Consider the following 17,997-nt stretch of genomic DNA (forward strand, 5'->3'; position numbering starts at 1 on the left):
ATCAGCCCTGCTCTGAAAATGCGAACGTCTGCAGATAGCTCGCAGCCAGAAAGAGCTAGCCTGGAAAGCTGTTGCTTCGCCTCATCTGCCCATGGCACTGCTCGCACAGAGGCACACAGACTGGGGCTGCTTGCTTGTCTTGCCCTCTCAAACTTCAAACGTAGCTTTGTGGGTCCTTGGCCGGCGTATCCGGCAGCCCTGCTCTGAAAATGCGAACGGCTGCACATAGCTCGCAGGCAGAAAGAGCTAGCCTGGAAAGCTGTTGCTCAGCCTCATTTGCCCATGGCACTGCTCGCACAGAGGCACAGAGACTGGGGCTGCTTGCTTGCTTGTGTTCCACCTCAAACTTCAAAATTATCTTTGGGGTTCCGTGCAGGGGGCCTCCGTCAGCCCTGCTCTGAAAATGCGAACGTCTGCAGATAGCTCGCAGGCAGAAAGAGCTAGCCTGGAAAGCTGTTGCTCAGCCTCATCTGCCCATGGCACTGCTCGCACAGAGGCACAGAGACTGGGGCTGCTTGCTTGTCTTGCTCCCTCAAACTTCAAACGTAGATTCGGGGGTCCGTGCAGAGCACCTCTATCAGCCCTGCTCTGAAAATGCGAACGTCTGCAGATAGCTCGCAGGCAGAAAGAGCTAGCCTGGAAAGCTGTTGCTCAGCCTCATCTGCCCATGGCACTGCTCGCACAGAGGCACAGAGACTGGGGCTGCTTGCTTGTCTTGCTCCCTCAAACTTCAAACGTAGATTCGGGGGTCCGTGCAGAGCACCTCTATCAGCCCTGCTCTGAAAATGCGAACGTCTGCAGATAGCTCGCAGCCAGAAAGAGCTAGCCTGGAAAGCTGTTGCTCAGCCTCATCTGCCCATGGCACTGCTCGCACAGAGGCACAGAGACTGGGGCTGCTTGCTTGCTTGTCTTGCCATCTCACACTTCAAAAGTATCTTTGGGATTCCGTGCAGGGGGCCTCCATCAGCCCTGTTCCGAAAATGCGAACGTCTGCAGATAGCTCGCTGGCAGAAAGAGCTAGCCTGGAAAGCTCTTGCTCAGCCTCATCTGCCCATGGCACTGCTCGCACAGAGGCACAGAGACTGGGGCTGCTTGCTTGTCTTGCCACCTGAAAATGCAATCGTATAAGTGGCCTTTGTCTTATGCCTCCGGCAGACCTGCTCTGAAAATGCGAACGTCTGCAGATAGCTCGCAGGCAGAAAGAGCTAGCCTGGAAAACTGTTGCTCAGCCTCATCTGCCCATGGCACTGCTCGCACAGAGGCACACAGACTGGGGATGCTTGCTTATATTGAAATCGTCAAACATCAAACGTAGCATTGGCGGTCCGTGCAGGGAATATCTATCAGCCCTGCTCTGAAAATGCGAACGTCTGCAGATAGCTCGCAGGCAGAAAGAGCTAGCCTGGAAAGCTGTTGCTCAGCCTCATCTGCCCATGGCACTGTTCGCACAGAGGCACAGAGACTGGGGCTGCTTGCTTGTCTTGCACTCTCAAACTTCAAACGTAGCTTTGTGGGTCCTTGGCCGGCGTATCCGGCAGCCCTGCTCTGAAAATGCGAACGTCTGCAGATAGCTCGCAGGCAGAAAGAGCTAGCCTGGAAAGCTGTTGCTCAGCCTCATCTGCCCATGGCACTGCTCGCACAGAGGCACAGAGACTGGGGCTGCTTGCTTGTCTTGACACCTCAAACTTCAAACGTAGATTCGGGGGTCTGTGCAGAGCACCTCTATCAGCCCTGCTCTGAAAATGCGAACGCCTGCAGATAGCTCGCAGGCAGAAAGAGCTAGCCTGGAAAGCTGTTGCTCAACCTCATCTGCCCATGGCACTGCTCGCACAGAGGCACAGAGACTGGGGCTGCTTGCTTGTCTTGCCACCTGAAAATTCAATCGTATAATAAGTGGCCTTTGTCTTATGCCTCCGGCAGACCTTCTCCAAAAATGCGAACGTCTGCAGATAGCTCGCAGCCAGAAAGAACTAGCCTGGAAAGCTGTTGCTCAGCCTCATCTGCCCATGGCACTGCTCGCACAGAGGCACAGAGACTGGGGCTGCTTTCTTGTCTTGCTCCCTCAAACTTCAAACGTAGCATTGGAGGTCCGTGCAGGGAATATCCCGCAGCCCTGCTCTGAAAATGCGAACGTCTGCAGATAGCTCGCAGCCAGAAAGAGCTAGCCTGGGAAGCTGTTGCTCAGCCTCATGTGCCCATGGCACTGCTCACACAGAGGCACAGAGACTGGGGCTGCTTGCTTGTTTTGCCCCCTCAAACTTCAAACGTATCTTTGTGGGTCCTTGGCCGGCGTATCCGGCAGCCCTGCTCCGAAAATGCGAACGTCTGCAGATAGCTCGCAGGCAGAAAGAGCTAGCCTGGAAAGCTGTTGCTCAGCCTCATCTGCCCATGGCACTGCTCGCACAGAGGCACAGAGACTGGGGCTGCTTGCTTGTCTTGCTCCCTCAAACTTCAAACGTAGATTCGGGGGTCCGTGCAGAGCACCTCTATCAGCCCTGCTCTGAAAATGCGAACGTCTGCAGATAGCTCGCAGGCAGAAAGAGCTAGCCTGGAAAGCTGTTGCTCAGCCTCATCTGCCCATGGCACTGCTCGCACAGAGGCACAGAGACTGGGGCTGCTTGCTTGTCTTGCTCCCTCAAACTTCAAACGTAGATTCGGGGGTCCGTGCAGAGCACCTCTATCAGCCCTGCTCTGAAAATGCGAACGTCTGCAGATAGCTCGCAGCCAGAAAGAGCTAGACTGGAAAGCTGTTGCTCAGCCTCATCTGCCCATGGCACTGCTCGCACAGAGGCACAGAGACTGGGGCTGCTTGCTTGCTTGTCTTGCCATCTCACACTTCAAAAGTATCTTTGGGATTCTGTGCAGGGGGCCTCCATCAGCCCTGTTCCGAAAATGCGAACGTCTGCAGATAGCTCGCAGCCAGAAAGAGCTAGCCTGGAAAGCTGTTGCTCAGCCTCATCTGCCCATGGCACTGCTCGCACAGAGGCACAGAGACTGGGGCTGCTTGCTTGTCTTGCTCCCTTAAACTTCAAACGTAGATTCGGGGGTCCGTGCAGAGCACCTCTATCAGCCCTGCTCTGAAAATGCGAACGTCTGCAGATAGCTCGCAGCCAGAAAGAGCTAGCCTGGAAAGCTGTTGCTTCGCCTCATCTGCCCATGGCACTGCTCGCACAGAGGCACACAGACTGGGGCTGCTTGCTTGTCTTGCCCTCTCAAACTTCAAACGTAGCTTTGTGGGTCCTTGGCCGGCGTATCCGGCAGCCCTGCTCTGAAAATGCGAACGGCTGCACATAGCTCGCAGGCAGAAAGAGCTAGCCTGGAAAGCTGTTGCTCAGCCTCATCTGCCCATGGCACTGCTCGCACAGAGGCACAGAGACTGGGGCTGCTTGCTTGCTTGTGTTCCACCTCAAACTTCAAAATTATCTTTGGGGTTCCGTGCAGGGGGCCTCCGTCAGCCCTGCTCTGAAAATGCGAACGTCTGCAGATAGCTCGCAGGCAGAAAGAGCTAGCCTGGAAAGCTGTTGCTCAGCCTCATCTGCCCATGGCACTGCTCGCACAGAGGCACAGAGACTGGGGCTGCTTGCTTGTCTTGCTCCCTCAAACTTCAAACGTAGATTCGGGGGTCCGTGCAGAGCACCTCTATCAGCCCTGCTCTGAAAATGCGAACGTCTGCAGATAGCTCGCAGGCAGAAAGAGCTAGCCTGGAAAGCTGTTGCTCAGCCTCATCTGCCCATGGCACTGCTCGCACAGAGGCACAGAGACTGGGGCTGCTTGCTTGTCTTGCTCCCTCAAACTTCAAACGTAGATTCGGGGGTCCGTGCAGAGCACCTCTATCAGCCCTGCTCTGAAAATGCGAACGTCTGCAGATAGCTCGCAGGCAGAAAGAGCTAGCCTGGAAAGCTGTTGCTCAGCCTCATCTGCCCATGGCACTGCTCGCACAGAGGCACAGAGACTGGGGCTGCTTGCTTGCTTGTCTTGCCATCTCACACTTCAAAAGTATCTTTGGGATTCCGTGCAGGGGGCCTCCATCAGCCCTGTTCCGAAAATGCGAACGTCTGCAGATAGCTCGCTGGCAGAAAGAGCTAGCCTGGAAAGCTCTTGCTCAGCCTCATCTGCCCATGGCACTGCTCGCACAGAGGCACAGAGACTGGGGCTGCTTGCTTGTCTTGCCACCTGAAAATGCAATCGTATAAGTGGCCTTTGTATTATGCCTCCGGCAGACCTGCTCTGAAAATGCGAACGTCTGCAGATAGCTCGCAGGCAGAAAGAGCTAGCCTGGAAAACTGTTGCTCAGCGTCATCTGCCCATGGCACTGCTCGCACAGAGGCACAGAGACTGGGGATGCTTGCTTATCTTGAAACCGTCAAACATCAAACGTAGCATTGGCGGTCCGTGCAGGGAATATCTAGCAGACCTGCTCTGAAAATGCGAACGTCTGCAGATAGCTCGCAGCCAGAAAGAGCTAGCCTGGAAAGCTGTTGCTCAGCGTCATCCGCCCATGGCACTGCTCGCACAGAGGCACAGAGACTGGGGCTGCTTGCTTGTCTTGACAACTCAAACTTCAAACGTAACTTGGGTGTTCCATACCGGGTGCCTCCAGAAGGCCTGCTCCGAAAATGCGAACGTCTGCAGATAGCTCGCAGCCAGAAAGAGCTAGCCTGTAAAGCTGTTGCTCAGCCTCATCTGCCCATGGCACTGCTCGCACAGAGGCACAGAGACTGGGGCTGCTTGCTTGTCTTGCCCTCTCAAACTTCAAACGTAGCTTTGTGGGTCCTTGGCCGGCGTATCCGGCAGCCCTGCTCTGAAAATGCGAACGGCTGCAGATAGCTCGCAGCCAGAAAGAGCTAGCCTGGAAAGCTGTTGCTCAGCCTCATCTGCCCATGGCACTGCTCACACAGAGGCACATAGACTGGGCCTGCTTGCTTGTCTTGACACCTCAAACTTCAAACGTATCTTCGGGGGTCCGTGCAGGGCACCTCTAGAAGCCCTGTTCTGAAAATGCGAACGTCTCCAGATAGCTCGCAGCCAGAAAGAGCTAGCCTGGAAAGCTGTTGCTCAGCCTCATCTGCCCATGGCACTGCTCGCACAGAGGCACAGAGACTGGGGATGCTTTCTTGTCTTGAACCCGTCAAACTTCAATCGTAGCTTTGGCGGTCTGTGCAGGGAAAATCCCGCAGCCCTGCTCTGAAAATGCGAACGTCTGCAGATAGCTCGCAGGCAGAAAGAGCTAGCCTGGAAAGCTCTTGCTCAGCCTCATCTGCCCATGGCACTGCTCGCACAGAGGCACAGAGACTGGGGCTGCTTGCTTGTCTTGCCACCTGAAAATGCAATCGTATAAGTGGCCTTTGTCTTATGCCTCCGGCAGACCTGCTCTGAAAATGCGAACGTCTGCAGATAGCTCGCAGGCAGAAAGAGCTAGCCTGGAAAGCTGTTGCTCAGCGTCAGCTGCCCATGGCACTGCTCGCACAGAGGCACAGAGACTGGGGATGCTTGCTTATCTTGAAATCGTCAAACATCAAACGTAGCATTGGCGGTCCGTGCAGGGAATATCTAGCAGCCCTGCTCTGAAAATGCGAACGTCTGCAGATAGCTCGCAGGCAGAAAGAGCTAGCCTGGAAAGCTGTTGCTCAGCCTCATCTGCCCATGGCACTGTTCGCACAGAGGCACAGAGACTGGGGCTGCTTGCTTGTCTTGCACTCTCAAACTTCAAACGTAGCTTTGTGGGTCCTTGGCCGGCGTATCCGGCAGCCCTGCTCTGAAAATGCGAACGTCTGCAGATAGCTCGCAGCCAGAAAGAGCTAGCCTGGAAAGCTGTTGCTCAGCCTCATCTGCCCATGGCACTGCTCGCACAGAGGCACAGAGACTGGGGCTGCTTGCTTGTCTTGCTCCCTCAAACTTCAAACGTAGATTCGGGGGTCTGTGCAGAGCACCTCTATCAGCCCTGCTCTGAAAATGCGAACGTCTGCAGATAGCTCGCAGGCAGAAAGAGCTAGCCTGGAAAGCTGTTGCTCAACCTCATCTGCCCATGGTACTGCTCGCACAGAGGCACAGAGACTGGGGCTGCTTGCTTGTCTTGCCATCTGAAAATTCAATCGTATAATAAGTGGCCTTTGTCTTATGCCTCCGGCAGACCTTCTCCAAAAATGCGAACGTCTGCAGATAGCTCGCAGGCAGAAAGAACTAGCCTGGAAAGCTGTTGCTCAGCCTCATCTGCCCATGGCACTGCTCGCACAGAGGCACAGAGACTGTGGCTGCTTTCTTGTCTTGCTCCCTCAAACTTCAAACGTAGCTTTGGCGGTCCGTGCAGGGAATATCCCGCAGCCCTGCTCTGAAAATGCGAACGTCTGCAGATAGCTCGCAGGCAGAAAGAGCTAGCCTGGGAAGCTGTTGCTCAGCCTCATGTGCCCAGGGCACTGCTCACACAGAGGCACAGAGACTGGGGCTGCTTGCTTGTTTTGCCCCCTCAAAATTCAAACGTATCTTTGTGGGTCTTTGGCCGGCGTATCCGGCAGCCCTGCTCCGAAAATGCGAACGTCTGCAGATAGCTCGCAGGCAGAAAGAGCTAGCCTGGAAAGCTGTTGCTCAGCCTCATCTGCCCATGGCACTGCTCGCACAGAGGCACAGAGACTGGGGCTGCTTGCTTGTCTTGCTCCCTCAAACTTCAAACGTAGATTCGGGTGTCCGTGCAGAGCACCTCTATCAGCCCTGCTCTGAAAATGCGAACGTCTGCAGATAGCTCGCAGGCAGAAAGAGCTAGCCTGGAAAGCTGTTGCTCAGCCTCATCTGCCCATGGCACTGCTCGCACAGAGGCACAGAGACTGGGGCTGCTTGCTTGTCTTGCTCCCTCAAACTTCAAACGTAGATTCGGGGGTCCGTGCAGAGCACCTCTATCAGCCCTGCTCTGAAAATGCGAACGTCTGCAGATAGCTCGCAGCCAGAAAGAGCTAGACTGGAAAGCTGTTGCTCAGCCTCATCTGCCCATGGCACTGCTCGCACAGAGGCACAGAGACTGGGGCTGCTTGCTTGCTTGTCTTGCCATCTCACACTTCAAAAGTATCTTTGGGATTCTGTGCAGGGGGCCTCCATCAGCCCTGTTCCGAAAATGCGAACGTCTGCAGATAGCTCGCAGGCAGAAAGAGCTAGCCTGGAAAGCTCTTGCTCAGCCTCATCTGCCCATGGCACTGCTCGCACAGAGGCACAGAGACTGGGGCTGCTTGCTTGTCTTGCCACCTGAAAATGCAATCGTATAAGTGGCCTTTGTCTTATGCCTCCGGCAGACCTGCTCTGAAAATGCGAACGTCTGCAGATAGCTCGCAGGCAGAAAGAGCTAGCCTGGAAAACTGTTGCTCAGCGTCAGCTGCCCATGGCACTGCTCGCACAGAGGCACACAGACTGGGGATGCTTGCTTATATTGAAATCGTCAAACATCAAACGTAGCATTGGCGGTCCGTGCAGGGAATATCTAGCAGCCCTGCTCTGAAAATGCGAACGTCTGCAGATAGCTCGCAGCCAGAAAGAGCTAGCCTGGGAAGCTGTTGCTCAGCCTCATGTGCCCATGGCACTGCTCACACAGAGGCACAGAGACTGGGGCTGCTTGCTTGTTTTGCCCCCTCAAACTTCAAACGTAGCTTTGTGGGTCCTTGGCCGGCGTATCCGGCAGCCCTGCTCCGAAAATGCGAACGTCTGCAGATAGCTCGCAGCCAGAAAGAGCTAGCCTGGAAAGCTGTTGCTCAGCCTCATCTGCCCATGGCACTGCTCGCACAGAGGCACAGAGACTGGGGCTGCTTGCTTGTCTTGCTCCCTTAAACTTCAAACGTAGATTCGGGGGTCCGTGCAGAGCACCTCTATCAGCCCTGCTCTGAAAATGCGAACGTCTGCAGATAGCTCGCAGCCAGAAAGAGCTAGCCTGGAAAGCTGTTGCTTCGCCTCATCTGCCCATGGCACTGCTCGCACAGAGGCACACAGACTGGGGCTGCTTGCTTGTCTTGCCCTCTCAAACTTCAAACGTAGCTTTGTGGGTCCTTGGCCGGCGTATCCGGCAGCCCTGCTCTGAAAATGCGAACGGCTGCACATAGCTCGCAGGCAGAAAGAGCTAGCCTGGAAAGCTGTTGCTCAGCCTCATCTGCCCATGGCACTGCTCGCACAGAGGCACAGAGACTGGGGCTGCTTGCTTGCTTGTGTTCCACCTCAAACTTCAAAATTATCTTTGGGGTTCCGTGCAGGGGGCCTCCGTCAGCCCTGCTCTGAAAATGCGAACGTCTGCAGATAGCTCGCAGGCAGAAAGAGCTAGCCTGGAAAGCTGTTGCTCAGCCTCATCTGCCCATGGCACTGCTCGCACAGAGGCACAGAGACTGGGGCTGCTTGCTTGTCTTGCTCCCTCAAACTTCAAACGTAGATTCGGGGGTCCGTGCAGAGCACCTCTATCAGCCCTGCTCTGAAAATGCGAACGTCTGCAGATAGCTCGCAGGCAGAAAGAGCTAGCCTGGAAAGCTGTTGCTCAGCCTCATCTGCCCATGGCACTGCTCGCACAGAGGCACAGAGACTGGGGCTGCTTGCTTGTCTTGCTCCCTCAAACTTCAAACGTAGATTCGGGGGTCCGTGCAGAGCACCTCTATCAGCCCTGCTCTGAAAATGCGAACGTCTGCAGATAGCTCGCAGGCAGAAAGAGCTAGCCTGGAAAGCTGTTGCTCAGCCTCATCTGCCCATGGCACTGCTCGCACAGAGGCACAGAGACTGGGGCTGCTTGCTTGCTTGTCTTGCCATCTCACACTTCAAAAGTATCTTTGGGATTCCGTGCAGGGGGCCTCCATCAGCCCTGTTCCGAAAATGCGAACGTCTGCAGATAGCTCGCTGGCAGAAAGAGCTAGCCTGGAAAGCTCTTGCTCAGCCTCATCTGCCCATGGCACTGCTCGCACAGAGGCACAGAGACTGGGGCTGCTTGCTTGTCTTGCCACCTGAAAATGCAATCGTATATGTGGCCTTTGTCTTATGCCTCCGGCAGACCTGCTCTGAAAATGCGAACGTCTGCAGATAGCTCGCAGGCAGAAAGAGCTAGCCTGGAAAGCTGTTGCTCAGCCTCATCTGCCCATGGCACTGCTCGCACAGAGGCACAGAGACTGGGGCTGCTTGCTTGTCTTGACACCTCAAACTTCAAACGTAGATTCGGGGGTCTGTGCAGAGCACCTCTATCAGCCCTGCTCTGAAAATGCGAACGCCTGCAGATAGCTCGCAGGCAGAAAGAGCTAGCCTGGAAAGCTGTTGCTCAACCTCATCTGCCCATGGCACTGCTCGCACAGAGGCACAGAGACTGGGGCTGCTTGCTTGTCTTGCCACCTGAAAATTCAATCGTATAATAAGTGGCCTTTGTCTTATGCCTCCGGCAGACCTTCTCCAAAAATGCGAACGTCTGCAGATAGCTCTCAGCCAGAAAGAACTAGCCTGGAAAGCTGTTGCTCAGCCTCATCTGCCCATGGCACTGCTCGCACAGAGGCACAGAGACTGGGGCTGCTTTCTTGTCTTGCTCCCTCAAACTTCAAACGTAGATTTGGCGGTCCGTGCAGGGAATATCCCGCAGCCCTGCTCTGAAAATGCGAACGTCTGCAGATAGCTCGCAGCCAGAAAGAGCTAGCCTGGGAAGCTGTTGCTCAGCCTCATGTGCCCATGGCACTGCTCACACAGAGGCACAGAGACTGGGGCTGCTTGCTTGTTTTGCCCCCTCAAACTTCAAACGTATCTTTGTGGGTCCTTGGCCGGCGTATCCGGCAGCCCTGCTCCGAAAATGCGAACGTCTGCAGATAGCTCGCAGGCAGAAAGAGCTAGCCTGGAAAGCTGTTGCTCAGCCTCATCTGCCCATGGCACTGCTCGCACAGAGGCACAGAGACTGGGGCTGCTTGCTTGTCTTGCTCCCTCAAACTTCAAACGTAGATTCGGGGGTCCGTGCAGAGCACCTCTATCAGCCCTGCTCTGAAAATGCGAACGTCTGCAGATAGCTCGCAGGCAGAAAGAGCTAGCCTGGAAAGCTGTTGCTCAGCCTCATCTGCCCATGGCACTGCTCGCACAGAGGCACAGAGACTGAGGCTGCTTGCTTGCTTGTCTTGCCATCTCACACTTCAAAAGTATCTTTGGGATTCCGTGCAGGGGACCTCCATCAGCCCTGCTCTGAAAATGCGAACGTCTGCAGATAGCTCGCAGGCAGAAACAGCTAGCCTGGAAAGCTCTTGCTCAGCCTCATCTGCCCATGGCACTGCTCGCACAGAGGCACAGAGACTGGGGCTGCTCGCTTGTATTGCCACCTGAAAATTCAATCGTATAATAAGTGGCCTTTGTCTTATGCCTCCGACAGACCTGCTCTGAAAATGCGAACGTCTGCAGATAGCTCGCAGGCAGAAAGAGCTAGCCTGGAAAACTGTTGCTCAGCGTCATCTGCCCATGGCACTGCTCGCACAGAGGCACAGAGACTGGGGATGCTTGCTTATCTTGAAACCGTCAAACATCAAACGTAGCATTGGCGGTCCGTGCAGGGAATATCTAGCAGACCTGCTCTGAAAATGCGAACGTCTGCAGATAGCTCGCAGCCAGAAAGAGCTAGCCTGGAAAGCTGTTGCTCAGCGTCATCTGCCCATGGCACTGCTCGCACAGAGGCACAGAGACTGGGGCTGCTTGCTTGTCTTGACAACTCAAACTTCAAACGTAACTTGGGTGTTCCATACCGGGTGCCTCCAGAAGGCCTGCTCCGAAAATGCGAACGTCTGCAGATAGCTCGCAGCCAGAAAGAGCTAGCCTGTAAAGCTGTTGCTCAGCCTCATCTGCCCATGGCACTGCTCGCACAGAGGCACAGAGACTGGGGCTGCTTGCTTGTCTTGCCCTCTCAAACTTCAAACGTAGCTTTGTGGGTCCTTGGCCGGCGTATCCGGCAGCCCTGCTCTGAAAATGCGAACGGCTGCAGATAGCTCGCAGCCAGAAAGAGCTAGCCTGGAAAGCTGTTGCTCAGCCTCATCTGCCCATGGCACTGCTCACACAGAGGCACATAGACTGGGCCTGCTTGCTTGTCTTGACACCTCAAACTTCAAACGTATCTTCGGGGGTCCGTGCAGGGCACCTCTAGAAGCCCTGTTCTGAAAATGCGAACGTCTCCAGATAGCTCGCAGCCAGAAAGAGCTAGCCTGGAAAGCTGTTGCTCAGCCTCATCTGCCCATGGCACTGCTCGCACAGAGGCACAGAGACTGGGGATGCTTTCTTGTCTTGAACCCGTCAAACTTCAATCGTAGCTTTGGCGGTCTGTGCAGGGAAAATCCCGCAGCCCTGCTCTGAAAATGCGAACGTCTGCAGATAGCTCGCAGGCAGAAAGAGCTAGCCTGGAAAGCTCTTGCTCAGCCTCATCTGCCCATGGCACTGCTCGCACAGAGGCACAGAGACTGGGGCTGCTTGCTTGTCTTGCCACCTGAAAATGCAATCGTATAAGTGGCCTTTGTCTTATGCCTCCGGCAGACCTGCTCTGAAAATGCGAAAGTCTGCAGATAGCTCGCAGGCAGAAAGAGCTAGCCTGGAAAGCTGTTGCTCAGCGTTAGCTGCCCATGGCACTGCTCGCACAGAGGCACAGAGACTGGGGATGCTTGCTTATCTTGAAATCGTCAAACATCAAACGTAGCATTGGCGGTCCGTGCAGGGAATATCTAGCAGCCCTGCTCTGAAAATGCGAACGTCTGCAGATAGCTCGCAGGCAGAAAGAGCTAGCCTGGAAAGCTGTTGCTCAGCCTCATCTGCCCATGGCACTGTTCGCACAGAGGCACAGAGACTGGGGCTGCTTGCTTGTCTTGCACTCTCAAACTTCAAACGTAGCTTTGTGGGTCCTTGGCCGGCGTATCCGGCAGCCCTGCTCTGAAAATGCGAACGTCTGCAGATAGCTCGCAGCCAGAAAGAGCTAGCCTGGAAAGCTGTTGCTCAGCCTCATCTGCCCATGGCACTGCTCGCACAGAGGCACAGAGACTGGGGCTGCTTGCTTGTCTTGCTCCCTCAAACTTCAAACGTAGATTCGGGGGTCTGTGCAGAGCACCTCTATCAGCCCTGCTCTGAAAATGCGAACGTCTGCAGATAGCTCGCAGGCAGAAAGAGCTAGCCTGGAAAGCTGTTGCTCAACCTCATCTGCCCATGGTACTGCTCGCACAGAGGCACAGAGACTGGGGCTGCTTGCTTGTCTTGCCACCTGAAAATTCAATCGTATAATAAGTGGCCTTTGTCTTATGCCTCCGGCAGACCTTCTCCAAAAATGCGAACGTCTGCAGATAGCTCGCAGGCAGAAAGAACTAGCCTGGAAAGCTGTTGCTCAGCCTCATCTGCCCATGGCACTGCTCGCACAGAGGCACAGAGACTGGGGCTGCTTTCTTGTCTTGCTCCCTCAAACTTCAAACGTAGCTTTGGCGGTCCGTGCAGGGAATATCCCGCAGCCCTGCTCTGAAAATGCGAACGTCTGCAGATAGCTCGCAGGCAGAAAGAGCTAGCCTGGGAAGCTGTTGCTCAGCCTCATGTGCCCAGGGCACTGCTCACACAGAGGCACAGAGACTGGGGCTGCTTGCTTGTTTTGCCCCCTCAAAATTCAAACGTATCTTTGTGGGTCTTTGGCCGGCGTATCCGGCAGCCCTGCTCCGAAAATGCGAACGTCTGCAGATAGCTCGCAGGCAGAAAGAGCTAGCCTGGAAAGCTGTTGCTCAGCCTCATCTGCCCATGGCACTGCTCGCACAGAGGCACAGAGACTGGGGCTGCTTGCTTGTCTTGCTCCCTCAAACTTCAAACGTAGATTCGGGTGTCCGTGCAGAGCACCTCTATCAGCCCTGCTCTGAAAATGCGAACGTCTGCAGATAGCTCGCAGCCAGAAAGAGCTAGCCTGGAAAGCTGTTGCTCAGCGTCATCTGCCCATGGCACTGCTCGCACAGAGGCACAGAGACTGGGGATGCTTGCTTGTCTTGAAACCGTCAAACATCAAACGTAGCATTGGCGGTCCGTGCAGGGAATATCTAGCAGCCCTGCTCTCAAAATGCGAACGTCTGCAGATAGCTCGCAGGCAGAAAGAGCTAGCCTGGAAAGCTGTTGCTCAGCGTCATCTGCCCATGGCACTGCTCGCACAGAGGCACAGAGACTGGGGCTGCTTGCTTGTCTTGCCACCCCAAAATTCAAACGTAGCTTAGGGGGAACTTGGCGGGCGCCTCCAGAAGGCCTGCTCTGAAAATGCGAACGTCTGCAGATAGCTCGCAGGCAGAAAGAGCTAGCCTGGAAAGCTGTTGCTCAGCCTCATCTGCCCATGGCACTGCTCGCACAGAGGCACAGAGACTGGGGCTGCTTGCTTGTCTTGCTCCCTCAAACTTCAAACGTAGATTCGGGGGTCCGTGCAGAGCACCTCTATCAGCCCTGCTCTGAAAATGCGAACGTCTGCAGATAGGTCGCAGGCTGAAAGAGCTAGCCTGGAAAGCTGTTGCTCAGCCTCATCTGCCCATGGCACTGCTCGCACAGAGGCACAGAGACTGGGGCTGCTTCCTTGCTTGTCTTGCCATCTCACACTTCAAAAGTATCTTTGGGATTCCGTGCAGGGGGCCTCCATCAGCCCTGCTCCGAAAATGCGAACGTCTGCAGATAGCTCGCAGGCAGAAAGAGCTAGCCTGGAAAGCTGTTGCTCAGCCTCATCTGCCCATGGCACTGCTCGCACAGAAGCACAGAGACTGGGGCTGCTTGCTTGTCTTGCCACCCCAAACTTCAAACGTAGCTTAGGGGGAACTTGGCGGGCGCCTCCAGAAGGCCTGCTCTGAAAATGCGAACGTCTGCAGATAGCTCGCAGGCAGAAAGGGCTAGCCTGGAAAGCTGTTGCTCAGCCTCATCTGCCCATGTCACTGCTCGCACAGAGGCACAGAGACTGGGGCTGCTTGCTTGTCTTGCCCTCTCAAACTTCAAATATAGCTTTGTGGGTCCTTGGCCGGCGTATCCGGCAGCCCTGCTCTGAAAATGCGAACGGCTGCAGATAGCTCGCAGGCAGAAAGAGCTAGCCTGGAAAGCTGTTGCTCAGCCTCATCTGCCCATGGCACTGCTCGCACAGAGGCACAGAGACTGGGGCTGCTTCCTTGCTTGTCTTCCACCTCAAACTTCAAAATTATCTTTGGGGTTCCGTGCAGGGGGCCTCCGTCAGCCCTGCTCTGAAAATGCGAACGTCTGCAGATAGCTCGCAGGCAGAAAGAGCTAGCCTGGAAAGCTGTTGCTCAGCCTCATCTGCCCATGGCACTGCTCGCACAGAGGCACAGAGACTGGGGCTGCTTGCTTGTCTTGCTCCCTCAAACTTCAAACGTAGATTCGGAGGTCCGTGCAGAGCACCTCTATCAGCCCTGCTCTGAAAATGAGAACGTCTGCAGATAGCTCGCAGCCAGAAAGAGCTAGCCTGGAAAGCTGTTGCTCAGCCTCATCTGCCCATGGCACTGCTCGCACAGAGGCACAGAGACTGGGGCTGCTTGCTTGTCTTGCCACCTGAAAATGCAATCGTATAATAAGTGGCCTTTGTCTTATGCCTCCGGCAGACCTGCTCTGAAAATGCGAACGTCTGCAGATAGCTCGCAGGCAGAAAGAGCTAGCCTGGAAAACTGTTGCTCAGCGTCATCTGCCCATGGCACTGCTCGCACAGAGGCACACAGACTGGGGATGCTTGCTTATATTGAAATCGTCAAACATCAAACGTAGCATTGTCGGTCCGTGCAGGGAATATCTATCAGCCCTGCTCTGAAAATGCGAACGTCTGCAGATAGCTCGCAGGCAGAAAGAGCTAGCCTGGAAAGCTATTGCTCAGCCTCATCTGCCCATGGCACTGTTCGCACAGAGGCACAGAGACTGGGGCTGCTTGCTTGTCTTGCACTCTCAAACTTCAAACGTAGCTTTGTGGGTCCTTGGCCGGCGTATCCGGCAGCCCTGCTCTGAAAATGCGAACGTCTGCAGATAGCTCGCAGGCAGAAAGAGCTAGCCTGGAAAGCTGTTGCTCAGCCTCATCTGCCCATGGCACTGCTCGCACAGAGGCACAGAGACTGGGGCTGCTTGCTTGTCTTGACACCTCAAACTTCAAACGTAGATTCGGGGGTCTGTGCAGAGCACCTCTATCAGCCCTGCTCTGAAAATGCGAACGCCTGCAGATAGCTCGCAGGCAGAAAGAGCTAGCCTGGAAAGCTGTTGCTCAACCTCATCTGCCCATGGCACTGCTCGCACAGAGGCACAGAGACTGGGGCTGCTTGCTTGTCTTGCCACCTGAAAATTCAATCGTATAATAAGTGGCCTTTGTCTTATGCCTTCGGCAGACCTTCTCCAAAAATGCGAACGTCTGCAGATAGCTCGCAGCCAGAAAGAACTAGCCTGGAAAGCTGTTGCTCAGCCTCATCTGCCCATGGCACTGCTCGCACAGAGGCACAGAGACTGGGGCTGCTTTCTTGTCTTGCTCCCTCAAACTTCAAACGTAGCTTTGGCGGTCCGTGCAGGGAATATCCCGCAGCCCTGCTCTGAAAATGCGAACGTCTGCAGATAGCTCGCAGGCAGAAAGAGCTAGCCTGGGAAGCTGTTGCTCAGCCTCATGTGCCCATGGCACTGCTCACACAGAGGCACAGAGACTGGGGCTGCTTGCTTGTTTTGCCCCCTCAAACTTCAAACGTATCTTTGTGGGTCCTTGGCCGGCGTATCCGGCAGCCCTGCTCCGAAAATGCGAACGTCTGCAGATAGCTCGCAGGCAGAAAGAGCTAGCCTGGAAAGCTGTTGCTCAGCCTCATCTGCCCATGGCACTGCTCGCACAGAGGCACAGAGACTGGGGCTGCTTGCTTGTCTTGCTCCCTCAAACTTCAAACGTAGATTCGGGGGTCCGTGCAGAGCACCTCTATCAGCCCTGCTCTGAAAATGCGAACGTCTGCAGATAGCTCGCAGGCAGAAAGAGCTAGCCTGGAAAGCTGTTGCTCAGCCTCATCTGCCCATGGCACTGCTCGCACAGAGGCACAGAGACTGAGGCTGCTTGCTTGCTTGTCTTGCCATCTCACACTTCAAAAGTATCTTTGGGATTCCGTGCAGGGGACCTCCATCAGCCCTGCTCTGAAAATGCGAACGTCTGCAGATAGCTCGCAGGCAGAAACAGCTAGCCTGGAAAGCTCTTGCTCAGCCTCATCTGCCCATGGCACTGCTCGCACAGAGGCACAGAGACTGGGGCTGCTCGCTTGTATTGCCACCTGAAAATTCAATCGTATAATAAGTGGCCTTTGTCTTATGCCTCCGACAGACCTGCTCTGAAAATGCGAACGTCTGCAGATAGCTCGCAGCCAGAAAGAGCTAGCCTGGAAAACTGTTGCTCAGCGTCATCTGCCCATGGCACTGCTCGCACAGAGGCACAGAGACTGGGGATGCTTGCTTATCTTGAAACCGTCAAACATCAAACGTAGCATTGGCGGTCCGTGCAGGGAATATCTAGCAGACCTGCTCTGAAAATGCGAACGTCTGCAGATAGCTCGCAGCCAGAAAGAGCTAGCCTGGAAAGCTGTTGCTCAGCCTCATCTGCCCATGGCACTGCTCGCACAGAGGCACAGAGACTGGGGCTGCTTGCTTGTCTTGACAACTCAAACTTCAAACGTAACTTGGGTGTTCCATACCGGGTGCCTCCAGAAGGCCTGCTCCGAAAATGCGAACGTCTGCAGATAGCTCGCAGCCAGAAAGAGCTAGCCTGTAAAGCTGTTGCTCAGCCTCATCTGCCCATGGCACTGCTCGCACAGAGGCACAGAGACTGGGGCTGCTTGCTTGTCTTGCCCTCTCAAACTTCAAACGTAGCTTTGTGGGTCCTTGGCCGGCGTATCCGGCAGCCCTGCTCTGAAAATGCGAACGGCTGCAGATAGCTCGCAGCCAGAAAGAGCTAGCCTGGAAAGCTGTTGCTCAGCCTCATCTGCCCATGGCACTGCTCACACAGAGGCACATAGACTGGGCCTGCTTGCTTGTCTTGACACCTCAAACTTCAAACGTATCTTCGGGGGTCCGTGCAGGGCACCTCTAGAAGCCCTGTTCTGAAAATGCGAACGTCTCCAGATAGCTCGCAGCCAGAAAGAGCTAGCCTGGAAAGCTGTTGCTCAGCCTCATCTGCCCATGGCACTGCTCGCACAGAGGCACAGAGACTGGGGATGCTTTCTTGTCTTGAACCCGTCAAACTTCAATCGTAGCTTTGGCGGTCTGTGCAGGGAAAATCCCGCAGCCCTGCTCTGAAAATGCGAACGTCTGCAGATAGCTCGCAGGCAGAAAGAGCTAGCCTGGAAAGCTGTTGCTCAGCCTCATCTGCCCATGGCACTGCTCGCACAGAGGCACAGAGACTGGGGCTGCTTCCTTGCTTGTCTTCCACCTCAAACTTCAAAAGTATCTTTGGGGTTCCGTGCAGGGGGCCTCCGTAAGCCCTGCTCCGAAAATGCGAACGTCTGCAGATAGCTCGCTGGCAGAAAGAGCTAGCCTGGAAAGCTCTTGCTCAGCCTCATCTGCCCATGGCACTGCTCGCACAGAGGCACAGAGACTGGGGCTGCTTGCTTGTCTTGCCACCTGAAAATGCAATCGTATAAGTGGCCTTTGTCTTATGCCTCCGGCAGACCTGCTCTGAAAATGCGAACGTCTGCAGATAGCTCGCAGGCAGAAAGAGCTAGCCTGGAAAACTGTTGCTCAGCGTCAGCTGCCCATGGCACTGCTCGCACAGAGGCACAGAGACTGGGGATGCTTGCTTATCTTGAAATCGTCAAACATCAAACGTAGCATTGGCGGTCCGTGCAGGGAATATCTAGCAGCCCTGCTCTGAAAATGCGAACGTCTGCAGATAGCTCGCAGGCAGAAAGAGCTAGCCTGGAAAGCTGTTGCTCAGCCTCATCTGCCCATGGCACTGTTCGCACAGAGGCACAGAGACTGGGGCTGCTTGCTTGTCTTGCACTCTCAAACTTCAAACGTAGCTTTGTGGGTCCTTGGCCGGCGTATCCGGCA

The sequence above is a fragment of the Opisthocomus hoazin genome, chromosome 17 (genome assembly GCF_030867145.1).
Source record: "Opisthocomus hoazin isolate bOpiHoa1 chromosome 17, bOpiHoa1.hap1, whole genome shotgun sequence".
Lineage (NCBI taxonomy): Eukaryota > Metazoa > Chordata > Aves > Opisthocomiformes > Opisthocomidae > Opisthocomus > Opisthocomus hoazin.